This window comes from Hordeum vulgare, chromosome 1H (genome assembly GCF_904849725.1).
Source record: "Hordeum vulgare subsp. vulgare chromosome 1H, MorexV3_pseudomolecules_assembly, whole genome shotgun sequence".
In the NCBI taxonomy this organism is placed as follows: domain Eukaryota; kingdom Viridiplantae; phylum Streptophyta; class Magnoliopsida; order Poales; family Poaceae; genus Hordeum; species Hordeum vulgare.
The window spans coordinates 366407279-366421247 of NC_058518.1; positions in this window are offsets into that span (position 1 = coordinate 366407279).

Consider the following 13969-nt stretch of genomic DNA (forward strand, 5'->3'; position numbering starts at 1 on the left):
TCTATAGCAGTACGCGACCTTGTCGACCTATGAGATTTGTAGTAACTTGATCCGAAGCTTAATGATCACTATCATCAGTTTCCACTTCAATTGGCGTAGGCGCCACAGGAACAACTTCTTGCGCCCTACTACACATTGGTTGAAGTGACGGTTCAATAATATCATCAAGGTCCACCACCCTCCCACTCAATTCTTTTGAGAGAAACTTTTCCTGGAGAAAGGATCCGTTTCTAGAAACAAACACTTTGCTTCCGGATCTCAGATAGGAGGTATACCCAACTGTTTTGGGTGTCCTATGAAGATGCATGTATCCGCTTTGAGTTTGAGCTTATTATGCTGAAACTTTTACACACAAGCATCGCAGCCCCAAACTTTTAAGAAAACACAACTTAGGTTTCTCCAAACCATAGTTCATACGGTGTCATCTCAACGGAAATACGTGGTGCCCTATTTAAAGTGAATGCGGTTGTCTCTAATGCATAACCCATAAACGATAGTGGTAATTCGGTAAGAGACATCATAGTATGCACCATATCAAATAGGGCGCGACTATGACGTTCGGACACATCATCACACTATGGTGTTCTAGGTGGCATGACATGTGAAACAATTTTCACATTTGTCTTAATTGTGTACCAAACTCGCAACTCAGATATTCATCTCTATGATCATATCGTAGACATGTTACCCTCTTGTCACGACGATCTTCAACTTCACTCTGAAACTACTTGAACCTTTCAATAATTCAGACGTGTGTTTCATCAAGCAAATACACTAGTATCTACTTAAATCATCTGTGAAGTAAGGACATAACGATATCCACTGCGTGCCTCAGCACTCATTGGATTGCATACATCCAAATATATTACTTCCAATAAGTTACTTTCTAGTTCCATCTCACTGGAAAACGAGGCCTTCATTCATCTCGCCCATGTGGTATGATTTGCATGTCTCAAGTGATTCAAAATCAAGTGAGTCCAAACGATCCATCTGCATGGAGTTTATTCATGCGTTTAATACCAACATGACTCAAGTGGCAGTGCCACAAGTAAGTGGTACTATCATTACTACTTTGTATCTTTTGGCATGAATATTATGGACATGTGTAGAACTACGATCGAGATTCAATAAACCATTGAAGGTATTTATTCAAGAAAATAGAATAACCATTATTCTCTTTAAATGAATAATTGTATTAAACACGATCTAATCATGTTCATGCTCAACGCAAATACCAAATAACAATTATTTAGGTTTAACACTAATCCCGATGGTAGAGGGAGCGTGCGATGTTTGATCACATCAACCTTAGAATTACTTCCAACACACGTCGTCACCTCACCCTTGCTAGTATCCATTTAATTTGTAGCTATAATTTCGAGTTACTAACACTTAGCAACTGAACCGGTATCCAATACCCTGGTGCTACTAGGAGTACTAGTAAGGTACACATCAATATCAGGTATATCCAATATACGTTTGTCGACTTTGCCAGCCTTCTCATCTACCAAGTATCTAGGGTAGTTCCGCCTTAGTGACCGTTCCCCTCATAACAGAAGAACTTAGTCTCGGGTTTGGGTTCAACCTTGGGTTTCTTCACTAGTGCAGCAACTGGTTTGCCGTTTCATGAAGTATCCCTTCTTGCCCTTGTTGAAACTAGTGGTTTTACTAACCATCAACAACTGATGCTCCTATTTGATTTCTACTTTCATGATGTCAAACATCGTGAATAGCTTAAGGATCATCATATCAATCCTTGATATGTTATAGTTCATCACGAAGCTCTAGTAGCTTGGTGGCAGTAACTTTGGAGAACCATCACTATCTCATCTGGAAGATTAACTCCACTTGATTCAAGCGAGTGTAGCACTCAGACAATCTGAGCACATGCTCAACGATTGAGCTTTTCTCCCTTACTTTGTAGACAAAGAATCTTGTCGGAGGTCTCATACCTCCCAACAAGGGCACGAGCATGAAATCCCAATTTCATCTCGTGGAACACCTCACATGTTCTGTGACGTTCAAAATGTCTTCGGTGCCTCAATTCTAAGCCATTTAAGCATTACACATTGAACTATCATGTAGTCATCAAAAAACGTGTATGTCAGATGTTCATAACATCCACAGACGACGTTCGAGGTTCAGCACACCGAGCGGTGCATTAAGGACATAAGCCTTCTGCGCAACAATGAGGACAATCCTCAATTTATGGACCCAGTCCACATAATTGCTACTATGATCTTTCAACTAAATTTTCTCTAGGAACATATAAAAAACAGTAGAGCTATAACGCAAGCTACAACATAATTTGCAAAGACCTTTTGACTATGTTCATGATAATTGAGTTTAGCTGATCATATTACTAATAACCCCCACTCAAAATAGACATCCCTCTAGTCATTCGAGTGGCGCATGATCCAAATCCACTAACTCAAGTCCGATCATCACGTGAGTTGAGTATAGTTTCAGTGGTGAACATCTCCATGTTGATCATATAAATTATATGATTCATGCTCGACCTTTCGGTCTCTTGTGTTCAGAGGCCATGTCTGTAAATACTAGGCTCGTCAAGTTTAACCCGAGTGTTCCGCGTGTGCAACTGTTTTCACCCGTTGTATGTGAACGTTGAGTCTATCACACCCGATCATCACGTGGTGCCTCGAAACGACAAACTGTCGCAATGGTGCACAGTCGGGGAGAACACAATTTTATCTTGAAATTTTAGTGAGGGATCACCTTATAATGCTACTGTCGTTCTAAGCAAAATAAGGTGCATAATAGGATTAACATCACATGCAAATCACAAGTGACATGATATGGCCATGATCTTGTGCTTCTTGATCTCCATCACCAAAGCACCGGCATGATCTTCATCATCACCGGCACCACACCATGATCTCCATCATTGTGCCGCCATCGAGCTTGTCGTGCTATCTATGATATTACTACTAAAGCTACTACCTAGCAATATAGTAAACGCATCTGCAAGCACAAACGTTAGTTTAAAGACAACCCTATGGCTCCTGCCGGTTGGCGTAGCATCGACGTGCAAGTCGATATTTAACTATTACAACATGATCATCTCATACATCCAATATATCATATCATGTCTTTGGCCATATCACATCACATGCATACCCTGCAAAAACAAGTTAGATGTCCTCTAATTTGTTGTTGCATGTTTTACGTGGCTGCTATGGGTATCTAGTATGATCGCATTTTACTTACGCAAAGCCACAACGGTGATATGCAAATTGCTACTTAACCTTCTCCAAGGACCGCCTCGGTCAAATCCGATTCAACTAAAGTTGAAGAAACACGCACCCGCCAGTCATATGCAACAAGTTGCATGTTAGTCGATGAAACCGGTCTCTCGTAAGCGTACGAGTAAGGTTGGTCCGGGCCGCTTCAATCCAACAATACCGCCGAATCGAGAAAAGACTAAGGAGGGCAGCAAATTGAACATCAAAGCCCACAAACTCTTTTGTGTTCTACTCGAGATATCATCTACGCATGAACCTAGCTCATGATGCCACTGTTGGAGGACGTTGCATGGGAAACAAAAAAATTCCTACGCACATGCAATACCTATCCATGGTGATGATCGACTACGAGAGGGGAGAGTGAATCTACATACCCTTGTAGATTGCTAAGCGGAAGCGTATATAACGTGGTTGATGTAGTGGAACATCTTCGCGATCCAAATCGCAGCCCGTCCGGCCGTCCCGCAATCTCATCACGATCTGTCCCGCGATCCCATCACGATCCTTCCCGATCTAGTGTCGAACGGATGACACCTCCGCGTTCAGCACACGTACAGCTCGATGACGATCTCCACCTTCTTGATCCAGCAAGAGGGGGCGGAGAGGTAGATGAGTTCTCCAGCACGGCGGCGTGGTGGTGGTGGTGGTGGTGCTATTCCAGCAGGGCATCGCCTAAGCACCGCTGAAACTAGAGGACAAACAGATCTAGAGAGATAGGGAAGCACGTGGTTCTGTTGTCTCTAAAACCCTCAAAACCCTTAGTATATATAGGAGGAGAGGAGGGAGAGGGCTGCGCCCTAGGGCTGCCTTTTTTCCCTTGCGCAAGGAGGAGAGGAGGAGTCCTCCTCCAATCCTATTTGGAGTAGGATTCCTCGTTCCCACTTGGAAACTCTTTCCACCTTGTGTTTTTTCCTTCTCAAACCTTATGGGCCTTAGTGGGAACTTATTCCAGCCCACTAGGGGCTGGTTTTATCTCTTCCCACAGCCCATGAGGCCCCTTGGGCGTGACACCCCTCCCGATGGTACCCGACACCCCTCCCGGCACTACCGATACACTACCGATGAGCCTGAAACTTTTTCGGTGACCAAAACAGGACTTCCTATATATCAATCTTTACCTCCAGACCATTCCGGATCTCCTTGTGATGTTCGAGATCTCATCTGGGACTCCAAACAACCTTCGGTCACCAACACCTATAACTCAACTATACCGAAACGTCACCGAACCTTGAGTGTGCAAACCCTGCGGGTTCGAGAACTATGCAGACATGACCTCAGACATCCTCCGGTCAATAACCAATAGCAGGATCTGGATGTCCATATTGGCTCCTACATATTCTACGAAGATCTCTATCGGTTGAACCTCTATGTCAAGGATTCAGTTAATCCCGTATGTTGTTCCCTTTGTACTTCGGTATCTTACTTGCCCGAGATTCGATCGTCGGTATCTCCATACCTAGTTCAATCTCGTTACCGACAAGTATCTTTACTCGTTCCGTAATACAAGATCCCGTAACTAACTCCTTAGTCACATTGCTTGCAAGGCTTGTTGTGATGTTGTATTACCGAGTGTGCCCCGAGATACCTCTCCGTCACACGGAGTGGCAAATCCCAGTCTTGATCCATGCCAACCCAACAGACACCTTTGGAGATACCTGTAGAGCACCTTTATAGTCACATAGTTACGCTGCGACGTTTGATAACCCACAAGGTATTCCTTCGGTGTTCGGGAGTTGCATGATCTCATGGTCATAGGAACAGATACATTGACATGCAAAAAACAGTAGCAACAAATTGACACGATCCTATGCTACGTTCATAGTTTTGGGTCTTGTCCATGACATCATTCTCCCAATGATGTGATCCAGTTATCAAGTGACAACACTTGTCTATGGACAGGAAACCTTGACCATCTTTGATCAACGAGCTAGTCAACTAGAGGCTCACTACGGAAGTGTGTTGTCTATGTATCCACACATGTATTTAAGTTTCCAATCAATACAATTCCAGCATGGATAATAAACGATTATCATGAATAAAGAAATATAATAATAACCAATTTATTATTACCTCTAGGGCATATTTCCAACAGTAGAATTATTGGTTTTGTGATATTTTTTCATTATGGACTAATCCCAAAAGGAATCTGGTGCTTAATCTTGTTATTGTTGCCTCCTTGTGGAACATATGTAAGCCGAGAAATGAGTTTTGCTTTCAGGGATGTACATGGAGAATTGTCAAATGCATTTTTGCAAGTTGAGCGTTTATATAAAACACTCTGAAGTGCTCTATGATGACACTCAGGCGGGGCTGCTACAAAGATGCATTCTCCTGTTGAACAAGCGACATCGAAAGGTGCTACAGATTGCATGGAGCTGAAGCCGAAGGCATCATGGAGCCGTCTCTGAGGAAATGAACTATTCATCCATGATCTTTTGATGATGTCTTCCTTACTTTGGCCCTGGATGTTGTAATAATTAATTCAGCTTTGGAGAGAACTTCTGCTCTCATTTCGGTCATTTATTTTTTCTGGTGTTGTAGTAGTATTTTGGGGCCATGAGGCGAGACCTGTTCATTAGGCTTATTTCGAGTTCTCGAGCAGCGCACGTGTAATTGTTGAACTGCTTTGCTTCATGATATAAAATGGGACGGGGGGAACCCCTTTTGGTAAAAAAAACCATTGTCAGATTAAAGATTGATTGTAAAGAAATGGATATGATGGAATGGAACTTCCTGATCCCTCTGTACGAAGAGTGTCATGTCTCTTTTGTGAACGGAGTGGTGTCTGGAACACCTTGGATCGAATTATCCATTGATTATTGTTGATCGGCGGACGAAGATCGAAGAAATAAAATCATTTGCATCATGACTCGATAGACGCCATGCTCCAATGTGAGCGCCAACTATCGTGGGAGCTATTACGATAATAACAAGGGGTAGGATTAAGGAGCATGATCTATTGAGATGCAAACAGGTGACACAAGTGTTTTAGCGAGTTCGGGCCTCTCACGATGGAGATAACATCCCTACATCTCATGCTTTGGAGAGGCTTTGCTTATCTGTCATGAACACAGAGTTACATGATGTATTCGAGGGAGAGAGGGGAGAATGGATCTTCATGCGTGAGCTAAGTCCTGAGACTAATAGCGTGAAAGCCAAGGGAGAAGAATGAGCAAACCCTGAGCTATGTGGTGGGGGTGGCTTATATAGAGTGCGCCACTACAAAAACTTCACTATGAAACCTCCTATGTTACAAGGTGGGGAATTGATGCCATAATGTCAGCCCACTACAAAACCTTCACTACGAGGATGATGCTTTGACTGCCTTGCGGACTATTGGTCTTCGCATATCCGAGTGAGTCATACGACCAAGTGGTTGTCTGTCATTCGAGTGGATGGACTGTACTTGTCTGAGTGGATAGTATGTATGTATTTGTCTGGGTCCACCTAATATGCGAAACTCATGCTTCTATGATATTTCGACCCTTCGTGGGCCTACCTAGGAAGTATATCCCCAATAGGCCTGGTGTTAGAGCATATTTCTCCATATGTGGTTTTGCTAATTGATGACAATCCCTATGGACTAATGGTTGCCTTGAGTTATATTCGAAGGATTTGTCCATAGGCACTTCTTGAAGTCCATTTTTTGGTTTCGAGGAGTTTATATGATGGCCAAGGTGGTACTCAAGGTTTTATCGAAAGATTAGTCATAAAGACACAAGGTTGATCAAGACTAAGTCAAAGAGTGAATCAAGTTGATGAACACACAAAGCATACAAGATGTACCGAGTGGGATCAAGTGATCCCATGGTATGGTGAGCATTGTCCATCATGCTTTGTCTACTAACCCATGGTCTTCGTGAGAGTTCTATGTGGGGTTAGGTATGTTTCCATGAGCTCGCGTCAAGAGTAAGATCTCATACAACCCATGGAGGATGACATCAAGTGGTGATCGTCATCAAGATTGCGGTGTGCAAGTTCAAATGGAGCATCATGAAGAGATCATGCTTGAAGCTTTCCGTCCATTGTGGTGGCAATGGACTTGTGAAGATGTGATGAAGAGTGGCTCACCCATAGTGGAATATGTGGGAGAAATCTAGTAGTCTTCATCGAGCCGACGCAATCAAGAAAGGTGGTCCATCTTGACGAGGACAACATCATGTTCATTCATCTGAAGTGGACTATGTGCAATGCAAAGGTTTGTCCTTGATAGGTTTTATATTTTTCCGGTCTCGGTGTGTTAATTGGGAGACCAGGTTATAGGATGGAATGTCGTACTATCAAGGGGAGATCTCAAGTGAGTAGCTTGATTGTATCGTTCGTTGAGATCTCAAACCCGACATCATCATATTTCTTGGTCCTTGGTTGGCTTTTCCCTATGTGGGTTCTTGAGCTTATGGTCATCTTCATGACAAGCTCGAGTTCATCGAAAATGGAGTTCATATGCATCTTCTATGATGTTTTCGATCTTGGAGTTTTCTCCAGATCTTCATTCATAGAGATTTCTCATCTCTATATCATTGGCATTTTCATTGTTGTTGGATAGCTCTTGTTGTCCTGAATCCAACAAGCTTGAGGTTGCTCAATTCGGAGCTCATTGGCAGAAGTTATGGCAGTTCCGGTCTTACTTGTTTTCATCTATTGCATTTGTCCTAGCTTGAAAAGACCCAAGCGGTAGTATCGCTCCTAGGAGTGCTACTACCTCTTATACGAGGTAGTACCGTCCTGGTCAGCGGTAGTACCGCTCTCCTTGAGGGTTCGACACTTTTCGTGTCGGAGTGAGTGGTTTCTAGAGCGGTGGTTTTGGGCAGTAGTACCGCTTATGAATACTGCGCTTGTTCCGCCCAGGTTTTCTTGGGCTGAACTCTCAACAGATCTTGGGCGGTTGTAGGAGGCGGTACTACCCCTTATGGGCGGTAGTACCGCTCCTAGCAGCGGTAGTGCAAACCCGGTAGTATTACCGCCCTCTGCCTCCCTCCTGATTTGCTTCTCCGTAGCCACATCGGTAGTACCACTCCCCAGCAGTGGTACTACCTGTAATGGGCGGTGGTGCCACTCTCTAGAGCGGTAGTACCGCTTCTGTGTGGACTAAGGGGTAACGGTTGGATTTTCCCCCTCCTATAAAAGGGATTCTTCTTCCCCATCGAAACCCATCTTTTTAACTCATGTTCTTCCCCCATTGTTGACCTTCTTTGAACTTGCTAACTCTTAATCCCTCCTATGATTTTTGCTAGTTCTTCAGGAAAAAGAGAGAGGAGATCTAGATCTACATTTCCACCAATCACTTTCTCCTCTTTGTGAGGGGACCCCCCAAGATCTAGATCTTGGAATTCTTCGTGTTCTTTTTCGTTCTTCCTCTCGTTTTCTTCCATATAATTAGTTGTTGTGGTGGGATTTGGGAGAGAAGGACTTGTGCACTCTGTGTACCATTGCCATTGCATTTGGTGCATAGGTTTGAGTTCTCCACGGTGATACGTGGAAGTGAAGTTTCCGAAGCTTATTACTCTTGGGTATTTGAGCACCCTAGAGCTTGTTCCTCTTGGGTGCCTTGGCGCCCTAGATGGTTGGTGGTGCCCCGGAGCTCAGTCATTATGGTGTAAAGCTCCGGGCAAGCGTCAGGGTCTCCAACTAGGTTGTGGAGATTGCCCCGAGCATTTGAGGTCTCCTCGGAGCCACAATCCATTGTGATGAAGCTTTGTGGTGTTGTTGGAGCCTCCAATTAAGTTGTGGAGATTGCCCCAATCTTGTTTGTACGGGTTCGGTGACTGTCCTTAAGGGTCCCTTAGTGGAATCACGACATCTTGCATTGTATGAGGGCGTGAGGAGATTACGGTGCCCCTAATGGCTTTTTGGGGAGCATTGTGCGTCCACACCGCTCCAAACAGAGAGTAGCATCCGCACGGGTGTGAACTTCGGGATACATCGTCGTCTTCGCGTGCCTCGGTTATCTCTTACCCGAGCCCTTTACTTATGCACTTTACTTTGCGATAGCCATATTGTTTCTCGTTATATATCTTGTTGTCACCTAGTTGCTTATCTTGCTTAGCATAAGTTGTTGGTGCACATAGGTGAGCCTAGTTGTTTTAGGTGTTGTGCTTGACTAATTAAATGTTTGTTTTATTCCACATTTATTCAAGCCTAAACCACAATTATTTTAAAGTGCATATCCCACCCTCTAGGCGACATCCACGTCCTTTCACCTAGGCCATGGTGAATACCAAGTATACATGTCTTGAGACGATGGATCTAGCCGAGGTAGGACCTATGGGGCCAGATGGTAAGGATATACCCACTAGTCTCGTGTATGATAGTGTTATGAATGCTGCTTGATTTTCGTAGAAGGACTACGTTCTAGACACCTTAACATATGGGCTAGACCGGATGTAAAGCGTATGTGTGACTCTATGTATCGAAGTACTTTATATCACTATTCAGACTGCACTTCCGAATTTGTTAGCCAGTCATCAGCTTCCACCTTCTCGACCAATGGCCGAGGAGTGTCCCATACTACCAGTCAAAGAAATCACACCAGATGCTTTAGGTGACAAGGTAATCCGCCGGCCATGTTGTAATTGAACTGGTAAAAACCGAACAAAGTGGCCGATTTTTAAAAAAAACCAAGAATAAAACCGACGGTTGAACGGAAAAATGTTTATAAAAATTCTGATGAAGTGGGATTCAACCCCATGTCACCGGGATGGCGTGTAATAGTTATCATTGGCACAATAACCACCACATCTTGGCTCTCATGTTGTCTTGCAGTAGGAAACATTTCTATTTGACTAACTTTGTTTACTATAGTAACTTATATCTTTACTCAGTATTCATTATTTAATAATTTAAAAACTAGCGAATGAACCGATGATCCGGCGGTCCAACCGATGAAAACCAAAATCGACAGGCTTATCGGTTCGTTTTCTAAACTATGCCTCACGGTAGACGCCGACGAGGCCGAGCCACACTCTCCGTGTGCCGATATGGATGGCCGAAAACCCTCGGTGCCACAACCGCGTTGTGTTGGACGTGTCGGCCTTCGACCACAACGAATCCATCATCGACCTCACATCGACCGACGATGTGCATGCGACGGGTTTCGACGAGGAAGCTTAGGGCATGTGAGATGACATCACCTCAAGTCTTGTGAGCCGATGCGTGTCCCATGCCATACTCTACCTCATCGACCACTGCACCAACACTTCGAAAGGCGCAACCAACCGCCTCACATGGACATGGCGAAGTCGGACAAGCCGCCTCACATGGACATGGCGAAGTTGGACAAGCTTCACTCAGGACTTTGACCTCACCAACACGTTAAAGGACGCAATGGGACGCTTGACTTGACATGACGAAGTTGGACGAGCTTCACTCAAGATTTTGTTTCATGTGCATGTAATTGTATGGATTTGAGGATTTTTAATTGAAGTATCGAGTTGTGAAAACAACAGCTTAAGATGTAACTAGCAAAAGGGCCCGTGCGTTGCAACGGGAGAAAAAAATACCACACGCTTTTAATCTTTTTATAATCATTTTGATTTATTAAAATAATAAGCTAACTAACTAATGTAGTGAGTCCTATCCTATTTTATTCAGAAATCAACCCGTCCATTGTTAATTCCACCAGGATGATAAATTGAGCGGGACAAGCAAAGCAAAACAAAGAGACTAAGTGAATTGATCAATGAACTGTTATCTTATTTCACTCATGGGGTAGAGAATGTGGGATCAGATGACAAACTGAAGGTGGTGTTCCATTCTGTGTCTCTACAACAATGCAATCTTACATTCAATACATTCATTCATCAGCAAACAAATCCCCACAAAACAAAATTTCTTGTCGGTGCTTGGCACACGGTTGGAGGCATGGGGAGGGGATCTCACCAGATGACGAGTTCCTACCGGAGGAGGGGATACGATGAGGCGAGCAAGGGTTAGGCGCCTCTATCTGGCCATAAGGAGTCGCCGTTGCCGCGCCATAACCTCGGAGTTCCCCGTGTGAGCCATGGAGGCCCGCCTCCACCTGCAAGTACTTCGCTCCGCCACGCCTTATCCGCGCGCCGCCGCCGTTCTACATCGAGCAGACACATCATCCCCAATCACTATAGCTGTCGCGTTGATTTGATCCAGAAGCTATGCTCGAGCGCCAAAACGGGGGCAGCAAGCGGGCAGAGGTACGGCCGCGGAGGCGGGTGGGTTGAGATCGACAACAATGGTGGTTGAGGTCAGCCGCGGCGGCGAGTGGTGTGGCAGCGGCCTGGGCACATGTCAGGGTGGACCAGGGGCGCCGCAACGGGGACAGTGAATGGGGAGAGGTACGGCCATGGAGGCGGGTGGGTTGAGAACAGCAGCGGTGGCGGTTGAGGCCGGCCGCGGCGGCGAGTGGTGTGGCGGCGGCCTGGGCACAGGCTAGGGTGGCCCAGGGTCGACGGGAGGAGGCAATGCGTACGGGTATAATTTTTGCAGCGAATCGTTTTTTTCCTTTTGCGTTGCAGATAGATAATGGAGCGCGGGTGGAATAACAAAAATTACAGGAGCTTTTTTTATAAAAATGCCGCTGTGAGTTTTCCGACGGAAGCAATAGCCGCTTTGTTATTATAGCAAAAGGGCCCATGCGTTGCAATGGGAGAAAGAAATATCACACGCTCTTAATTTATAAAAAATGGTCTATAATCTGAGAATTTGTAGTTACGACACAAATAAAGATGATCTTATCCTATAAAAATGCAGTTCAAAATTTCACAATGCAGTTCAAGATTTCACAGGTCTTCTATTTTAACACGGCTTGCATGTAGATTTAATACGTACAAAGAATCAGTCAAGTGACCTTCAGTTTCATCTCTAATCCTGATTTTGTTGACGTGTTCATCTCCAATCCGGATGAGTACCGGTATGAAAAAAGACGAATAATGACTTATGTATTAAGATTGCACCCTAGATAGTATTTTTATTGAACGTTTAACAGATAAAATAATATTATATTTAAATTCTACATATTTTTCTAATCAAATTCCATATATAATATGTTAAATTTGTAGTTACGGTTTAAAAGATATGAGTATTTTAAAAACATTTAATATATACTATGAGTTTAATGTCATAAACAGTAAGGGCTTTTTTATAAAATCACCTTGATGGGTTTTTCCGACGGAAGCAATAACCTCTTTATTATTACTAGTAAAAGGGCCCGTGCGTTGCAACAGAAAAAAAACACCATCTTCAATGACGATGACCACATTATGTTCATATCTCATCGCATCATTTCAAAAATTTGTTCACAAATGCAAGAAAATATTTCTTCTTTTAATTTTATTCACAATTCATAAGTTAAAACAATGTTTATATTTTAAAAAAATATCATGGTTCTCAATAAACTTGGTAACTCAAAGAATTATTGTGAATTTCAAGAAACATTTTTTAAAATATACTATAATATTCCAATCCACCCCGACAATTAATTCTTCAAAATTCACTCACGTATATAATCAGAAAGACTCAGAAGCATTACTGTTGAACTGCATACATTCGATCATTCATGAACTATTTTACAGATTTGGGAACATTTATAAAATCGAGAACATTTTTTACTATATATAAACATTTTTCTAAAATTTTGAGCAATATTTTATATTACGAACCGTTTTCAAGTATTTTCTCGTGAATTGGCCAATAATTCATTTTTTGAATTATCAAACATTTTTAATTGCATTAAAGAAATTGCTCAAAATGGTTGTTTTTTTATTCACGAATGTTTTCTTCAAAATTACGGTTTTTTTAATATGCAAACATTTTTACAAAAATCCTGAACAATTTTTTAGTTCACAAATATTTTATGTTTTATCAAGCATTTATGTAAATATATGAATTGCCAAAGTTTTTTTTTGCTTTACTTGAATTAGAAAAAATAAAAAGGAAAAGATAAATAATAATAAACAAATAAAAAATTAGGCCCCCGCCCATGGGCTGGCCTAAATGGGCGTGCTGTTTATTTTCCAGCGAGCAGAGCGTAGTATAGGGGGCCCCTATGCTTGGGCCGGCCCATGCGAGGATTCGATGCAAAACGTTTTTTATAACTTACTAGCAAAAGGACCCGTGCATTGCAACGGGAGAAGAACAATTATAATCTCCAATGATGCTGATCATATTATGTCTTTAAAATTTTAAGACATTTCTGGAAATGCATGAACATTTTTTGAATTAGCAAACATTTTTTTCAATTGCACTCAAAAAATAACACGCAAACTTTTTTTCAAAATCCTGGAGTTTTATTGTTTTCACCAACACTATTCTCAAAATTATGAACATATTTTTGAATATGCGAATATTTTTACAAAAATCCTGAGCATTTTTTGAATTCACAAACATTTTATTTTTTCTTCAAACTTTTATTTCAAAATTCCCAGTTTTATAAATTGCAAAAGTTTTTCAAAGTTCTAAATTATTTAAACTAAAGAACGGAACAGAAAAATGAAAATAAAAAATGAGACTAAAAACAGAGGCACGAACTGTTTTTATGATTTTTACACGGACTTTTGTTTAAAATCGTTGCCTTTTTTATTTTATGGACATTTTCTCAAAGTTTAAACATTTTTTATATGCAAACATTTTTCAAAACGCGAGTAGTTTTTGAATTCTAAAAAAAATGTTTTTTTGAATATTTTATTTCGATATTGCCAGTTTCTTAAAATTGAGGAAATTTGTTTGAAGTTCTA